Source organism: Oryx dammah, unplaced genomic scaffold (genome assembly GCF_014754425.2).
Source record: "Oryx dammah isolate SB20612 unplaced genomic scaffold, SCBI_Odam_1.1 HiC_scaffold_26, whole genome shotgun sequence".
NCBI classification, from domain to species: domain Eukaryota; kingdom Metazoa; phylum Chordata; class Mammalia; order Artiodactyla; family Bovidae; genus Oryx; species Oryx dammah.
The window spans coordinates 11189542-11207081 of NW_024070210.1; the positions used below are offsets into that span (position 1 = coordinate 11189542).

General features: G+C 40.1%; 1 long non-coding RNA gene across 1 annotated transcript; it reads right to left on the reverse strand.

Moving 5' to 3' along the window:
• Positions 1–559: 559 nt before the first annotated feature.
• LOC120852497 lies at positions 560–11686 on the reverse strand. Its single transcript, XR_005718575.1, has 2 exons — positions 11443–11686; positions 560–804 (listed from the first exon to the last, which is right to left on the reverse strand). It is a non-coding gene; the product is annotated as an uncharacterized LOC120852497 (long non-coding RNA).
• Positions 11687–17540: the final 5854 nt, after the last annotated feature.

Below are 17540 nucleotides of genomic sequence, written 5' to 3' on the forward strand. Positions count from 1 at the left end.
AAAGACAATGAATTTTGTCAGTGTATTTTTTATGATTTAGATCTAGCATGCCAGGGACATAATTCTAATATCAGTCATCATTGTATGATATAATAAATAGATATAAATGAAGGAGGTGAGACCATCTATATTGTTGGACTCAAAATAGTGGGTAGCCAGTCACCACAGGACTCTATTACAGACCAGCCCTGTGCAGATTGTTGAAGGGGTAAAGAAATACCATAATTCTTTGCTGTAGGGGGTTGTTTTATACATTTTGGGGTATTTAGCAGTAAGCATTTCTGGCCTCTTTTTAGAGGGGCAAAAATAACAGACATACTTCCTGTGAGTGTAATAGGAATTCAGAAAGTGGAAAAATAACACAGATCAAGGGTGATTTTGTAGAGGAAGTGGGTTATGAGCAGGATCTTGAAAGTTGGCAAGTCAGGTTAAAGAACTTGATGACTAAGTAGTTACTGTTTTTTAACCAAAAGGAGGTCAGTGGTGATCTTGATGAGAAAAATTTCAGTAAGCCACATTACAACTATTGGATGAATCATAAGTTTTAAAGACAAATTCCTCTTCTGACCCAGGCTTAAGCATAGCCTAATATCCACCGAATTGACAGAAGTGGATTTTAGGGGTCATGGGCACTTCTCCCCAGTGTAATTCACACATGACCTAAACCATTCAGTGAGTTATTTCTCCTCCACTTTCCCCTGATTCTTCTTCCTTCTCCTCTTCCTTCTTTCTTTTGTCTCTTGCTTGGATCATGCTTCTTAACTTTTTTTTCTTCCTCTTTCCCTTCAGTAGGCCAACAGAGGTCTGTGAGAAGAGAATCCACAGTTATGACCGGTGTATTAGTTTCCTGTTGTCGCTGAAACAAATTACCAGAAACTGGTGACTTAAAACTATAGAAATGTATACTCTCAGAGTTCCTGAAGCTGGAAGTCCAAAATCATTTTCACTGGACAGCAGTCAAGGGCTGCACTTGTTTCAGGAGCTCTTAGGGAGAATCCATTCTTCGACCCTTCCAAGTTCTGGAGGCTGCCAGCATTCCTTGGCTTGTGGCCACATCCCTCTAATCTCCATCTCATGGTCACATGACCTCCTCTTCTCTGTATGTCAGATTTTCCTCTGCCTCTCTCTTACAAGAACACTCATCTATGAAAATGAAAACACTAGTTTGAAAAGATACATGCACCTCAGTGTTCCTAACAGCATTGTTTATAATAGTCAAGGCATGAAAGCAGCCTAAGTACCATCAGCAGATGAATGGATAAAGATCTGACACTCCACACACACACGCACGCACACACACACACACACGTGTGCATCCACACACACGCACGCACACACGCACATGCACACATACATGCACACAAGAATATTAGTCATAAAAAGTATGAAATTCTGCCATTTGCAACAACATGGATAGACCTAGAGAGTATTAAGTTTAGATAAATAAATCAGAAAAAGACAAATATTCTGTTATCACTTGTATGTGGGATCTAAAAATAAATGAAGGTATAAAAACAGAAACAGATTCACAGTTATAGAGAACAAACTAGTGGTTACCAGTAGGGAGAGGGAAGAAGGGAGGGACAAGATGGGGCATGGGATTAAGAGACACAAACTACTATGTATAAAATAGATAAGCAACAAAGATATATTGTACAGCACAGGGAGATATAACTTTTAAAAAAATAATAGCTATAAATGGAATATAATCTACAAAAATATTGAATCACTATGTTGTACACCTGAAACTAATATAATATTGTAAATCACTGTGCATCAGGAAAAAAGGTAGTGACACTCATGATTACATTTAAGGTCCATTTAAATAATCCAGGGTAATCTCCCCAACTCAAGATCCTTAATCATGTCTACAAAAACCCTTTTTCCAAATACGGTAATATTTACAGGTTCCAGGGATTGGGACCTAACATATTTGGGCACCATTATCCAGCCACCAAAATCAGAATATTACAAAGACTCCTTCGTTGACGTATGGTAGACAACGTTGCGTCCATCCTGAACACACTGGAGCCTCTCTGGTGGATCTCACTTGCAAGCTTGAGAAAGGAATGGTACCTCTTCATGTGCCTGGTGTTCACTGGAACAGTGTTCTGTGTGTGAGCAATCCCTCCCTGCTAATGACTGAAAAAAGGAAAAAGGAACTCGTTGTCACTTTCCAGTTCCCTGAGTACCAACTATTAATCCTAAATAACAAGGTTCGGGATTAAGTGTGTGTTCCTCATGGAGTGCTCCCTATTTTCCTCCTCAGACTTGAAAGTTTGTATTTTTTCCCAGTAAGGAAGAACTAGCCCCTCGGCTTATTAGTTTCTGGTTCAAGTTGCCAATGTACCCTTATCAATTCAAGCTGCAGGAGATGTACAAAAGCACACAGAATCAATAAGGAATGCTCTCAGCTAGAGATCCTGCTAAATTCACCTGAGATACTAAGCCTGCGAGAAAGAGATGCTCTGAGCCCTTCACATTTACCTTTCTCTAGGTAATCCCATCACCCATGAAGCATCTGGGTGAGGATGAGGAGGGATAAAATATGAACAAGGAGCATGAAAATTTGTGCCCACTTTCCTACCATATCCATTATTGGCAGACCATTTTCATTTGCTCACTCCTGCAGCAGAGGGAATCCAGATGTATTTGCAAGCATTACTTTTTATGGAGTGGTCTCTAAAGCCCTTGTGTATCGTTGTTCACCTATTCTCAAATTCTTAGTGAATTTTAGAATGGCAATTCTAATAAGAAATATTACCCTTTTAAAAGAGCATTTTTACCATAACTCTAAGACATATTGTTATAGTTCCATATGCTCAATAATTATTTTTGCTTTTTCCAATGTTAGTTTAAGTGTCAGTTCCTCAGTTGTGTCTGACTCTTTGCAACTCCATGGAGAGTAGCTTTTCAGGCTCCTCTGTCCACTGGATTCTCCAGGCAAGAGTACTGGAGTGGGTTGCCATGCCCTCTTCCAGGGAATCTTCCCAACCCCGGGATGGAACCCGGCTCTCCTGCATTGCAGGTGGATTCTTTACCATCTGAGCCACCAGGGAAGCCCATTGTATATTAAATGGGGTGTAGGGGTATTTGGTTTTCTAGCAGTATTTGGTTGGTGACCTCTTATGCCCTCATGAGGAAAATATCTCAGGATCCCTACTGAGTTGGGATGACTTTTCTCAACTCAGTATTCCTCAGCCTTGGCACTAGTGATATTTTACACTGGATAATTCTTTGTCATGGTGGTTGTCTTGTGTATATTAAAATGTATAGCAGCATCCCCGCCTTCTACCCTCTAAATGCCATTTCCTTGATGAGTTGTAACAACCAAGAATGTCTGCAGACATTACCAAATATTTTCAGGGGAAACAAAATCATCCCTGATGGAGAATTGTGTTCTAACTCTATTGTTTACTTGGTTAATAGTAGTAGTGTTTATGGAGCACTTACTAAATGCCAGTCACTGTAATAAGCACTTCACTTCCATTAATGAAATCAAACCTTATAAAACGTCACAGGGTAAATCCCATTATTAACTCTCTTTTCCAGATAAAGAAACTGAGTCTGGAGCAAATGTGCTTAGATTACACAAGTTTTAAAAATTAGAGCCAGGATTTGAGCCAGAGGTTAGGATTTAGAATTCATTCTCTTAGGCGTGATGGCACAGTTGTGGTCCAGTGCTCATAAGAATAGGCTGTTACAGATTTAAAAGCCACTTCCTTTGCATCTATTTAAATAAACTATAACAATGAATGAAAGGATTAGGAAGGACCATTTATTGAAATCCTATAATGAGTGGGGCACTCATCTTGAGACTTTCATGTAAGTCATTTCATTTAATCCTCACAATAGCTTGATCAAATAGATATTGCTATATTCATTTTTTTGTATAAAAGAGTTTGGCACCAAAAAAGTAAGTAATTTTACCCAAGGTAAGAGCTAGTATAATAACTGGCAGTAACTGAATTTGATCCAGTGCCTGCTAAGTCCATGTTCATTCTATTTTTTTCCTATTCTTTCCTTGACTTTTTAAAAAGATGGTGGGAGGGGCATTTTTTGGTTCTCCATATATATTTTCTGGTCCAGTCTCTCTTATGTACAAATTCTACATTTGTAGCTGATACTTGGAGATTCTGAGCTCTCACCTGTGGTGTGCTGTGTGAAGTCACTTCAGTCGGGTCCGACCCTTTGCAACCCTATGGGCTGTAGCACATCAGGCTCCTCTGTCCACAGGATTCTCTAGACAAGAATAGTGGAGTGGGTTGCCATGCCCTTCTCCAAGGTATCTTCCCAACCTAGGGATCGAACCCACGTCTCTTATGTCTCCTGCGTTGGCAGGTGGGTTCTTTACCACTAGCGCCACCTTACAAGCGCAAGCTCTCATCTTTCCTTCCCCGAAGCCTTCTGAGAGGAGCAGGCACACGTGAGTGGGCCACCCAGAGACTAGGTGTGAATCCTGGCTCTGCCATTTCTCTGCTACCTGACTTGGGGCCAATCATATGAAAACTGGGGGCCTTAGCTTCCTTATTTGTAAACATGGTGCTAATAATAATGCCCACTGTGCAGGGTACAGATCAGAAATAATGTATCAAAACACTATCATTAGTTGGTACACTTTTGTTCCTTAAAATCACACTCAGGTTATGCATTTTGCCACTTTTCTTTTTGTGTCCTTTCCTTTCAGAGCACTTACAATGTTTCCACCCCAGTCCCCCCTTACCCTATCAAGGGTATCCAGAAACCTCCTGTTTAGAAATTCAGTAAGATTCATCCTTGATTGAAATGAAGGAATCTCGGGAGAAGGCAAATCCTTTGAAGTCTTTGTTAGTTAAAGATACTCCTGAAGACTAGTATGGGTACACAGGAGGGGGAGATGCAGACAGGAGAAAGGGACTTCACATATTTTTTCAGATAGACCATATGAGAAAGATGATTATGAAAGATAGCATACCTGATCTGTATCCGCAGAGAGCAATATTAAGAGCTTCATAAAAATTTTCATTTTTTAGTGAAAATTTTTACTGTTTATTGCAGTATAAGTGACATATAACATTATATTCATTTCAAGTGTACAACACACCTGTCTGTCACCACATCTGTCTCCACCTGACCTTGCGAGATGACCAGTATTCCCCATATATAATTACACAAATTGTTTTCCTTGGGCTAGAAGAAGCACAAGCTGGAATCAAGATTGCCGGGAGAAATATCAATAACCTCAGATATGCAGATGATACCACCCTCATGGCAGAAAGTGAAGAGGAACTAAAAAGCCTCTTGATGAAAGTGGAGAGTGAAGAAGTTGGCTTAAAGCTCAACATTCAGAAAACGAAGATCATGGCATCTGGTCCCATCACTTCATGGCAAATAGATGGGGAAACAGTGGAAACAGTGTCAGATTTTATTTTTTGGGCTCCAAAATCACTGTAGATGGTGACTGCAGCCATGAAATTAAAAGATGCTTACTCCTTGGAAGGAAAGTTATGACCAACCTAGATGGCATATTAAAAAGCAGAGACGTTACTTTGCCAACTAAGGTCTGTCTAGTCAAGGCTATGGTTTTTCCAGTAGTCATGTATGGATGTGAGAGTTGGACTGTGAAGAAAGGTGAGTGCCAGAGAATTGATGCTTTTGAGATGCTGTGGCGTTGGAGAAGACTCTTGAGAGTCCCTTGGACTGCAAGGAGATCCAACCAGTCCATTCTGAAGGAGATCAGCCCTGGGATTTCTTTGGAAGGACTGATGCTAAAGCTGAAACTCCAGTACTTTGGCCACCTCACGTGAAGAGTTGACTCATTGGAAAAGACTGATGCTGGGAGGGATTGGGGGCAGGAGGAGAAGGGGATGACAGAGGATGAGATGGCTGGATGGCATCACTGACTCGATGGGCATGAGTCTGAGTGAACTCTGGGAGTTGGTGATGGACAGGGAGGCCTGGCGTGCTGTGATTCATGGGGTCCCAAAGAGTCGGACACGACTGAGTGACTGAACTGAACTGAACTGAACTGAACTGATGACACCTTTGGGGCTTCCCTCATGGCTCAAACAGTAAAGAATCTGTCTGCAATGCAAGAGACCTGGGTTTGATACCCTGGAAAGGGGAATGGCTTCCCACTCCAATGTTCTTGCCTGGAGAATTTCATAATAAGTTGAAATGACATAAAGCAAAGAAATAGTTAAATACTAATATATATATGTGTGTGTGTGTGTGTGTGTGTAAATATAAGCAAAAATCCTTTTTGGATTTCTTCTGGTTAGAGAAAACAAATACTAACGTAGGTCTTTTGTAAAAGGAGAGTTTCATAAAGCAAACTTTCCAAAAGTGAATGATACTTGTGTGTGTACAGTTGGGATGCAAGAAAGAATGTACAAGAAATATTGAGGAATGTAATTCTTTAGGATAATATTGTAAACTTCACAACTCATATATGTGGGGAGATATTAACAAAGTTCTCTTTACTTCTAAGTTGAACAACAACAACAGAAAAACAATTCCTATGGTTCATTGGAATATGTAACACATGTTCTCAACTCTAGATTGAGGCCATGCAAAGTGACCATTTCCTCAAGGGAGATGTCATTAAGAAAAAAAATAGTCGGTAGAGAAGGTGTTCATATCTAGTTGCCTTGCTGAGAATGTCAGTCACAGTCTAAAGAGATTCCAAAGGTAACGTGATAATATGGCATGTCTACTCAAGGGCAACCAGTGGAAATGTTCTGAATCAAAAATAACTCCACGTTTGAGAATTCTGAGAGGACATCCAGTATATCTCCATCTAGAATAATTGGGAGGGAGGGATGTGTTAGTTTGTTCCAGAATTTCAAGAGATTAAATTTAGTACATTATAAATTTATTGTTGGAAGTGTTAAATCTCATTAGTAATTGAGTTTCACTAAAATAAAGACTTCAGGGAAAGCTGATATTTATCTAGTTGGCAGAAATCAGTTAAATTCAATTAAACATGATTTTTTTAAAAAAATGTTTTTGCAGTCACTGTGTAGACCAAAACTGTAAAATTCAATTCCATGTAGGTGATCGTGCTATCACATTCTGGTTATCAGAAAACAGTCATCTTGAAATTCAACAATGGTATATTGGATATTTGCCATTTCAGCAAATACCATTGTAAGAGCAAAGACAGCTCATAGCTAAGAAGCTCATTCCTAAGCTTCCCTTTTGCTTTCACTCAATAAAGTGTATAATAAAACTTCATCCTAAGGAAGGAGCTTGCAAACTCCTTGCCCCATTACAACAGAATTTGACCTGAATATTCATTTTCGTAGTTAAAAAATGAAGATAGAATGACAAACAGAATTATTCCAATTATTGTTCTCTGGAAATCACATGTGTTCATTCTACAATGAGGTGTGAAGAAACTTTATAAAGAAAACTTTATAAAGAAGAAAAATGAAAAAATAATATTAGGAAAGGAAAATGTTGTTAGTTGGAGGAGGGATGACAAAGGAAAAGGCAGTAATGGGTGCATAATTTTTTCGGAGGTGCTTGATTTGGAATACAAGGTAGGGGGTTCAAATACGGAACCTGAGGTTTCTTCCTGGCAGTGATATGACGGGTCGACCATCCTTCTAAAACTGAACTGTGTTGTGTTTTATAACCTGTGGGTGAAAAGAATAGATATCCTCCCTTAGCCTTTTAGCAGAGCCAAGACAAGCAGTGCAAAGGAGAGACAAGTCTCCAGGAAAAGGAGTTACAAGAAGCTACTTCCCACTGTCACTCTGGGTCACTGGAAATAACACGTGCATGCCCAGGACATGCGTAGGTGCTGTGGGCAAGTTGGAGACATTAACCTTGGGTGCTGCTGAGTCCAGAACGCTTCAAAGGCAAGGGGCAGTGAGGGAACCGGAAGCCAATCAGAGTGAAGAGGATGTTTGGACCGAAAGAGAGAGTGTATATAAAGACTTAGGGTTTGGGGCTCCTCTCTCTTGCTGCACTGTCTCTGTTCTAGTCAACGCCTGCCAATCTGGGCAGGTATTTCTACAGCTCCAAGAGGACAAAAGGAGTCAGGTGAGTCTGGGATCAACTAGACTTACATGCATTTTGTCCCTCTGCAGTTGCTCTGCGAGACTGTTAAATCTGAATCATAAGGACCAGCCTTTCCAGTGTATTCTACTTGTTTACTCTGAACCTGCTTAAAGGAGTTGGCCATTGACATGTGAGCTCACAAATGCATTTTCAAGAAATGAGTAGAATACATGGCCGTCACAGCTTCCTTTCATTTTCTCTGCATCAGGAGAGGCTGGGATGACGCTCAGGCCTCCATTTGTCAGATGGGGCTGGCATGGTCTGCGGCCTATTTGGCTGGTACACTGTGATACAAAATGAGGCTGCATTTGGAAGAAAGGCATGTTACGATTTGGTTCTAGGGTGGCAAACTTTGAATATATTGCTGCAGATTTCTTCTTTAGGAACTGCTTTCTTTTAAGTGTCAGAAAGTAGAAATATTAGTCTGGAGAAGAAATTCCAACTTCTTTTTTTTATAATTGCTTAAAATATTTTTAGTCTAGTATGCATTTTTATTTACTCAGTGATCAAATGTTCTGAAGTGATGAAAGGAGCCTGTAATATGGAATTTCAGGCATCAGTTGCAAGACTTGGGTAGGGGAGTTTTGTGTTTTTTTTTTAGCTCATTTTTACTGGAGGATAGTTACTTTCCAATGTTGTGTTAGTTTCCACTATACAGTGAAGTGAGTGAGTTATGTGTATGCGTATATCCCCTCTTTTTCAGATTTCCTTCCCATTTAGGTTACCACGGAGCATTGAGTAGAGGTCCCTGTGCTATATACAGTAGGCTCTAATTAGTCACTTTAAACATAGTAGTATGTATATGTCAACCCCAATCTCCCAATTCATCTCACCCAGAAATTCCAACTTCTGAAAGACCTGTGTCCCAGCTGTGAGCATTTTTTAATGCCCAAAGACCCTTCTGGAGTGATGCTTTGGTTAAGCGATAAGGCCAAGTATACCATTAGGATTAAGTATGAAAGTGATATTCAATGACCAGCTCTTGCTTTATTCTTTCCATGACATCTGCACAGAGGTTTATAACCCATTTCATTATATTTTGTCATTTCTTAAAAGACAGGCACCTGGGGGAGAATCTCCAATGCTAACCTAGTGATTTTACTCTGAGACTTCCAGTTTGAGTTAGATGACCCTCAATACTAACCTATTAATAAAAATACAGTCTAATATATTTATTGTTCATGTTAAGGACTAAGGCCATAAAATGGAATGCTTTGCTGTTAGTTTTAAAATAAAGATCAAGGAAACTGATGGATGGTTTCAAATAGAATGGTATTACCTGAGCTGGTGAATCAAAGTTGTTTGTGTCAATATTACCCTCTACCTCACAATGAATTTAATCACTAATTTATTTACCTGTATATAAAAAGGAATGTAGCTCACTTAATACTAACAGGTGGCATGGGTCTAGGAAAAGAAAAGATTAGTCATTCTCATTCTTATCATCTCACGATTCTTTAATCTCATGATTAAAGGTGATCACTAAGGAAGAAAGTTCAAAGGAATGTTACAGTCCTATTGAATTTAGGGTACAAGCCTAATGTGTGCCTTGGACTCCACTGTGGGAATTTGACACTCTGAATTGTTACTTCCAGAAAACTCTGGCAAATCTGGCTTATGAACTTTATCACCCAGGGAGACTGCAATAGAGGAATGACATATGGGTGACTCTGTGCGGTTAGATGTAGGCCATTGTTAAGATTCTTTTATTTGTAGGGGACAGTTAACAACTGTTAAACAAACTATTAGTAATCTGTTGTTATTATTATTACAGAAGTCCCCTTATCTGATTTGTTTTTAGCCATCAAGGGGGAACAGGAGGACTCCACTAAAAAATGCTTCTTAAATGGCATCTGCATAGACTTTGGTTTGTTTTAAAGCTTCTCATTGCACTTTTGCATTGTGTGTTAACCCATAAATGCCTTAACTCATTTTAGAAGCAGCCAGGAAATAAATCCTAAATAGTAAAATTTTTAAATTTAGCTAATGTGTATATCTTTATAAACACACATGTATATATGTGTTTGTATGTATATGAACAAATACATTTATAAGTGGCTTTATATTGTTAATGATGTTTTCCTTAAACATATGTACATGCTCAGTTGCTAAGTTGTGTCCGACTCCTTGCCACCCCAATGAACTGTAATGCACCAGGCTCCTATGTCCATGAGATTTTTCAGGCAAGAATACTGGAGTGGGTTGCCATTCCCTTTACCAGGGATACATGTGTATATATATATATATGTATGTACCACTGTGTATTGGTATAAAGATTTTTATTTTGCAAAAGGCTTTTTATAGATGATCTTTTACTGCACTCCATAATTAACCTGCGCAAAGGTTAAATGACCTGCCCAATTTCACACTTGGTAACTAAGAAAGCCAGGGCTAGCAAGGAAGTTTCCTGATTGCTGGCCAAGAGTTCTTTCCACTGGAACAGTTGTCACTGGTTATTGGGAAGCTGAGGGGAAGAAACTGATTTAACTTCTCTGAAGTTGAGCATTATTGATAGTGACTGAAATATCATCAGCGCCGTTATTTTCCAAAGCCAGATGATCTAAGACGGTCCGGTGTGTGAGTGAGTTATGTAAAGGACCATGTATGATAACTTTGATGTGTTCTGTCTATATTATGCGATGCTGCTCTAATTCTTTTATGTTAACTATCTTTTTATTAACTTTATTTTTGACAAACATCACATAGCTGCTATTCATTACACTAGTAATGAAAATACTGATGCAAGATATCCTATTAATGAAGGTATACAAAACTAGAACCTTAAATCATATGATAAGTCTATTTCCAATACTGTCCTTTAGTCAACAAAAAACTTTTAATAGAAATCAGAGATTATGGTATTACAAAATTTATAGTTTTTGCAAGGTTAAAATTTGATTAACCATTTTTTTAGACATTCTTTTTGGAGATACCCATTCATTTTAATTTATGGTTAAGCTTAATAGCGACAGGCAAATTGAAAGGTCTTTAGTTTATTCAACCGGTACTTGCTGGCAGGATTAGTCAAAAAAATGGGAAACTGCTATTTCATTAGAAAACAGCATACTCATATTCAAAACCAACCCAGTTGACAAACACATTCTCCCTTAGAATTCAAAATACTCTTAACATATAAGAAGCAGTCAAGAAGTCCTTATAGTAACCTTGGCATGATAAGTATTCAGAAAGGTCAGCCTGACCCTTCAGACTTGTCCTATGTAAAAATCTGTTCCTCCCATAATGTCCCAAGGGCAATTTTCACAATTGAAACAAGTTTTTTCTTATAAAACAAGGTAAAACCCTACATTACCTGGGGTAGAAGTTAAGATGCTCTAACTTGCGCCCCCCCCCCAATTTTTTTTTACAAAACAAACAAAACCCAATGTAGTGGCTTACATAGATAGAAGTGTATTTCTCACATTACAGTCCTGCCGGTCCAGGGGGTGAAGGTCATTAAAATACACAGGTCTCTTCCTTCCTTTCTGCTGCATTACCGTTCCCTGATGTGCTCACCAGCATGACCGAAAGCTGAGTCTCTACCACGTCTGTGCTACAGCCCATAGAAGAAGGGAATAGGAGAGAGTCCAGGGCAAGTGTCTTTAAGGAGCTGATCCAGAAATGAAAGATATCCTTCTACTCCTCTGTCATTGCCCAGAGCTTTAGCACATGAACTTACTTAGCTTCAAGGGATTCTGGGAAATGTAGTCTGTGACTGGGAGACCATTTTTTAAAAAGATTTTGAGTAGGCTCTGGGAGTTGGTGATGGACAGGAAGCCTGGTGTGCTGCAGTCCATGGGGTCATAAAGAGATGGACACGACTGAGTGACGGAACTGAACTGAGTGCTTGTGTTATTTAAAAGTAGTGACTCTCAAATTTTCTCAATCTAGTATGACTTATTTGGCGTAAAATTACCCATCACTACCTTTTGAACAAAGATTTAGCTGTGTCCATGGCTTTGTCTCTAATGAGAAGATATGAAGGTAGTTTCTAGTTTTTATTAATATATAACACAAGCATATTAGAGAGGCATGCCATTTTTTTGAACATTATTGAAGAATAAACCTTTCTAAGTTAACTTTCCAAATAATGGAAGCTTGCCATTTTTAATGTAAAACACATATGATTCTCTTTTGTGTATGTGTCTGAGTGTGAATGTAAATATTTACTAAACTGAGGTAGTTTTCCATTTACTTCCTTAAGCCAGATAACAGCTGAATGAATTTATCAGTTCAGTTCAGTTGCTCAGTCATATCTGACTCTTTGTGACCCCAAGAATTGCAGCACGCCAAGCCTCCCTGTCCATCACCAACTCCCAGAGTTTACCCAAACTCATGTCCATTGAGTCAGTGATGCCATCCAGCCATCTCATCCTCTGTCATCCCTTTCTCCTCCTGCCCCCAGTCCCTCCCAGCATCAGGAGCTTTTCAAATGAGTCAGCTCTTTGCATCAGGTGGCCAAAGTATTGGAGTTTCAGCTTTAGCATCAGTCCTTCCAAAGAACACCCAGGACTGATCTCCTTTAGAATGGACTGGTTGGATCTCTTTGCAGTCCAAGGGACTCTCAAGAGTCTTCTCCAACACCACAGTTCTAAAGCATCAATGCTTCGGTGCTTAGCTTTCTTTACAGTCCAACTCTCACATCCATACATGACCACTGGAAAAACCATAGCCTTGACTAGACGGACCTTTGTTGGCAAAGTAATGTCTCTGCTTTTGAATATGCTGTCTAGGTTGGTTATACCTTCATGCAATGCACATTTATTTGGCACCAATTATGTGCCAGTGATGACATCAGACTCTGCATAGTATTTCAGATTTACTCTTCCCAACAAGCCGGTGAGGTAGGACAGATTTTCCCTGTTTGGCATGTGAGGAAAGTGAGTGTCAGGGAGGTTAGGTACTGTGCTCAAGGTCACATCAAGAAGCCCCAAGTAAAACCCTGATCTCACTATTCCTTCTACAATACTTCTGTCAGTTTCCTTCATTCAACATATATTTATCAAAGACCTTTCTCTCCATGCAGTATGCTCAATGTTTTTATCTTTTGCTCCTGTTTAACCTCATGACAATCCCATAAAGTAGATGCTGTTTTTCCACTTAAAGATGATACATCTGTAGTTCAGATAAGTAAAATACCTAAATGGCAAAGAAATGGGTAGGCCAGGATTTACAATTAGATGGCTCTTTCTGCTCAGAACGTGCCATTCCTCCTATTGTATGGTCTTTGAAGTCCCCAAAGCTTTGACACAATGCCGACCTGCTTTACCCTCTTGTTCTCTGTATTTCCCATCTACTGTCTCATACATCCTGTCGACTCTTCCAGAAACACCTCTCCAGTCCAGCCCCCAGTCTAGATGAGCCATTATCACTTTGGGCCTGGAGCTGTTTCCTAACTGTTCCTTCTATGATCAAGTTATCTTTCTTCCAATCTCCCTATTGTCGTGAGGTAGTTGGCCTCAAGTAGACAAAACAATCACAATTCTTTCATTCTTAAAAAGTTGCTTTCTGGCTGGATCTCCATAGAATAATTTCTCAGTTTATTACTTTGGCATATAAAGCTCTTCTCAACTCAGCTGTGGCCTCATCTCTCATCACTCAGCTCCCACCTAACCTAAATTCTATCCATACTTAGTGCTTTGCTAATCTCCAAACCCATCTGCTTTTTCATGCCTATGTGCTTTTGTACAGGATGTTCTTGTGACCTAAAGTAGCCTCTCCCATTTTTCTTTTTCTGCCTGAAAAGTTCTACATGGAAAAGATCCAAGTATAAAATTATGAAAGTAGTTTCCTGAATGAACGTTGGCACTCTCTTTTGCTCTCCCAGTATCTTGTGTGTCTTAAGTACTATCATATTTATGTGTATACATGTCTGCCTCCGCCAGACTCTACTCTTCTTGACAGCCAGGACCACCTGGGCCTTGCACAATGTCTGGCACATAATAACCATTTAGCAAATGTTTGACTGGGGACAGTGGATGAAAGACTCAGCTGCTAGACACAGCACAAAGGCAGCTGGGATACAGGGGTCATTTAATAACAAAAAAATCAACGGCTTATTGAAAACTTACCCTAAACTCTGTTTCTTAGTACTATAAGGGGATCAGGAAAGAATAAAATAATCCTCACCTTTAACTCTTTGCTTTAGCTTAAAATTTAATTAAGGAGCTAAGACTGATGTATTGGAATTAGAGCTTTCATGTACCTTCTTAATTGTTACTGTTTTATTTCTGCTAGACTGTATAGTCCAAGCTGCTGGATTCTGTTTTCATCCTTGTATTCCCAGTTCTTGTCATTGTTCATATAGTGAGGATTCAAAAACCTCTGTTGAAATGTGAGTGAATAATAAGTTTTCAAAAATACACAGAATGACTATATTTAAAGTACAAAGTAGCTTAGCCTCTGTAGACATTATTGGAGATGAGATGAAGATATAGGAACTGAGAGAAGCTTTGGGTCAATCTGAGACACAGGGAGGATGTAAAAAGATTGAGAAAGTGTTGAAGTTATGTCAAGGACATAGAAAAGTTATGAGAAAGTTCATTCTATTAATCATCAAGGCCACATAATACTGCCTAATAACTCCCAAACTCAGTGTCTAATATGAGCACTTGTTTTCACACTTACGGGTCTGCTGATTAAAGCTGGATTAGTCAAGTAGCTCTGTGAAAGGCTGCGGGTCACTTAAGTCAGCTGGAGTTGCCGTTAGACTGTGGTTGGGTGCCATTCTGCTCCACATGTCGCCATCCTTGTGTTATTTGTGTGTGTGCATGTTCAGTTGCTAAGTCATGTCCTACTCTGTGCGATCCCATGGACTTATAGCCTGCCAGGCTCCTCTGTCCATGGGATTTTCCAGGGAAGAATACTGGAGTGGGTTGCCATTCCTTCTCCAGGGGATCTTCCCGACCCAGGAATCAAACCCACATTTCTTGCATCTCCTGTATTGACAGATGGATTATTTACCACTGTGCCATCTGGGAAGTGTTATCAGGGCAGGATTTAAATGTAATTTGAGCATGATAAGTACATGAATAATTGTGTCCAAAGGATGGGATTTTGCCAACTGATTCGTTCATTGGCACAATGAACCCTCCCTTTGCTAGAATCCACAAACGAACCCTCCCTTTGCTAGAATTATATATTTACATCCTTTGTCATATGATTTTGCAACACTTCCCACCCTCGGTGATGTTGAGACTGGCTGCATGGTTGGCTTTGGCCTATGAAATGTGGGCAGAAGTCACAGTTGGTCAGTTTGGGGCTAAGACCATGTGAGAAATTGTGCTTTCCCTGTATGATCTCTTGTGCTCCTGCCCTTTGCCACAGGAAGTACATGCCACAAATAACTGCTGGCCTAAGAATGATGAGGGATATATGATGTAAATTTGTTCCTGATCTAAAGCCTGGAGCCCAGCCAACTTAGATGGAAGCAAATCTGCTTCTGCTGACCATCAGGGCAGTGAACAAGAAAAATATATCTTTGAAGACTCTGGGTTTGCAGGAATAGCTGACCAGTACAGGTGTGGAAGTGGGCAGAGAGAGAAAGTATTCAGAATTTATTTTGGAAACAAGGCGAGGGATTCATTGAATGGAGGCAGGAATAGGATGTGGGAATTGACAGGGTAAAGAGGCAACAAATGGAGAAGACGGTCAAAGCTGGCTGGGTGGTCAGTCCAGGTTAAAGTTGAGTGAGATCTTGAAATTACGCTGGAAACTGCAGTCTCCAAGGCAGAATTTGTCTGTAGAGTAGTTTTGTTTGGCCCTTTAGATTTTTAAAAATTTGAATTTGAATCTATTAGGTGGGTCATTGACTCTCCAGCTCCTTAGCTTCCCTACATTTTCTTTTTGACACTCCATACCTTAGAATGGGCTTTGCTGGTAGGCTTTACTCACTAGGTAAAGAATCTGCCTGCAGTGCAAGAGACCTAGTTTCAATCCCTGGGTCAGGAAGATCCTCTGGAGAAGGAAATGGCAAACCACTCCGGTATTCTTGCCTGGAAAATCACATGGACAGAGAGCTTGGCAGGATATAGTCCATGGGGTCACAAGAGTCAGACACGACTTAGCAACTGAACCACTGCCTTGCAGTGCGTTTGACTTTATGTCCCCTATTAACCCCATCACCACTTATTGCCGGGCACATTGATTTTAAGGTGAATATGAGATAATGTGAATTCTAATGATGAAAGCTGGTGTGAATTGAACACATTATGGGTTCATCCCTTTCCCTAAGTGCTTTATATGTCTTGTCTCATGAATTCCCATTTCATGGATAAGACAAAAGTAAGTTAAGTAACTTGCCTAAGGTCAACAGCTGCCAGTGGACAGTCCAGAATTTGAAACTTCCAGTTTATTGGTGCTTTAGTTGCTAAGTTATATCCGACCCTTGTGATCCCATGGACTGTAGCCCTCCAGGCTCTCTGTCCATGGCATTTTCCAGGCAAGAACACTGGAGTGGTTTGCCATTTCCTTCTCCAGGGGATCTTCCCAATACAGGGATCAGACCCAGGTCTCCTGCACTGCAGGCAGAACCCAATTTATTGACCAGTTTCAACTAGGTCAGCTTAAAGATGAAACAGGACTTATTTTTGATTAAACACTTTCCTCAGTGTCTTATCTTGCAGCCCCCTTCCTTTCCTAGTTATAAATTCCTTAGCCATGTCTTGAGCAGAATTATAACTTACAGTCACTTTTGGTGTTAAAAGATGAATCAATTTACAACTCCAGTCTTACTAGAGTAAGACCTTTCCTTCCCAGATCAACAGCTACATCCAGGATTCAAGAGACCTGAAGGGAGAAAGTGGTGATTTATCCTTACTCCTCACCCACTCCTGGCCTGGCACTGTGTGTGGGTATATTGGGGTTGGTAATTAGGGTCATGATCTGGTTCTCTCATTCTCTTTTCAAGGTGGATGAACTCTAGTGTTGAGGGAGGGTCAGGGAAAACAGGGAAAGAATGGCAGGTGTCTCTTGACTCAACCTGCCCAGGTTGTTCTCTTTCTGTAGATTGTCTTTGCTTCTCCGGCCAACGCAACTGGCCTACTGCTGTACTATAGGTGTCCAAATATACAGTAGGTGTCCAAATACTGGTTCTCTAGAAAATCACATGTATATGATATTTGGAAATGGTCTTGGAGATATGCTGGAGACCTGGGTTTGATTCCTGGGTTGGGAAGATCCTCTGGAGAAGGAAATGGCAACCCACTCCAGTATTCTTTTTTTTAAAAATTAATATATTTATTTTAATTGGAGGCTAATTACTTTACGGTATTGTGGTGGTTTTTGCCATACATTGACGTGAATCAGCCATGGGTGTACATGTGTCCCCCATCCTGAACCCGCCTCCCACCTCCTTCCCCACCCCCTCCCTCAGGGTCATCCCAGTGCACAGGCCCTGAGCTCCCTGTCCCATGCATCAAACCTGGACTGGTGATCTGTTTCACATATGGTAATATACATGTTTCAATGCTATTCTCTCAAATCATCCCACCCTCACC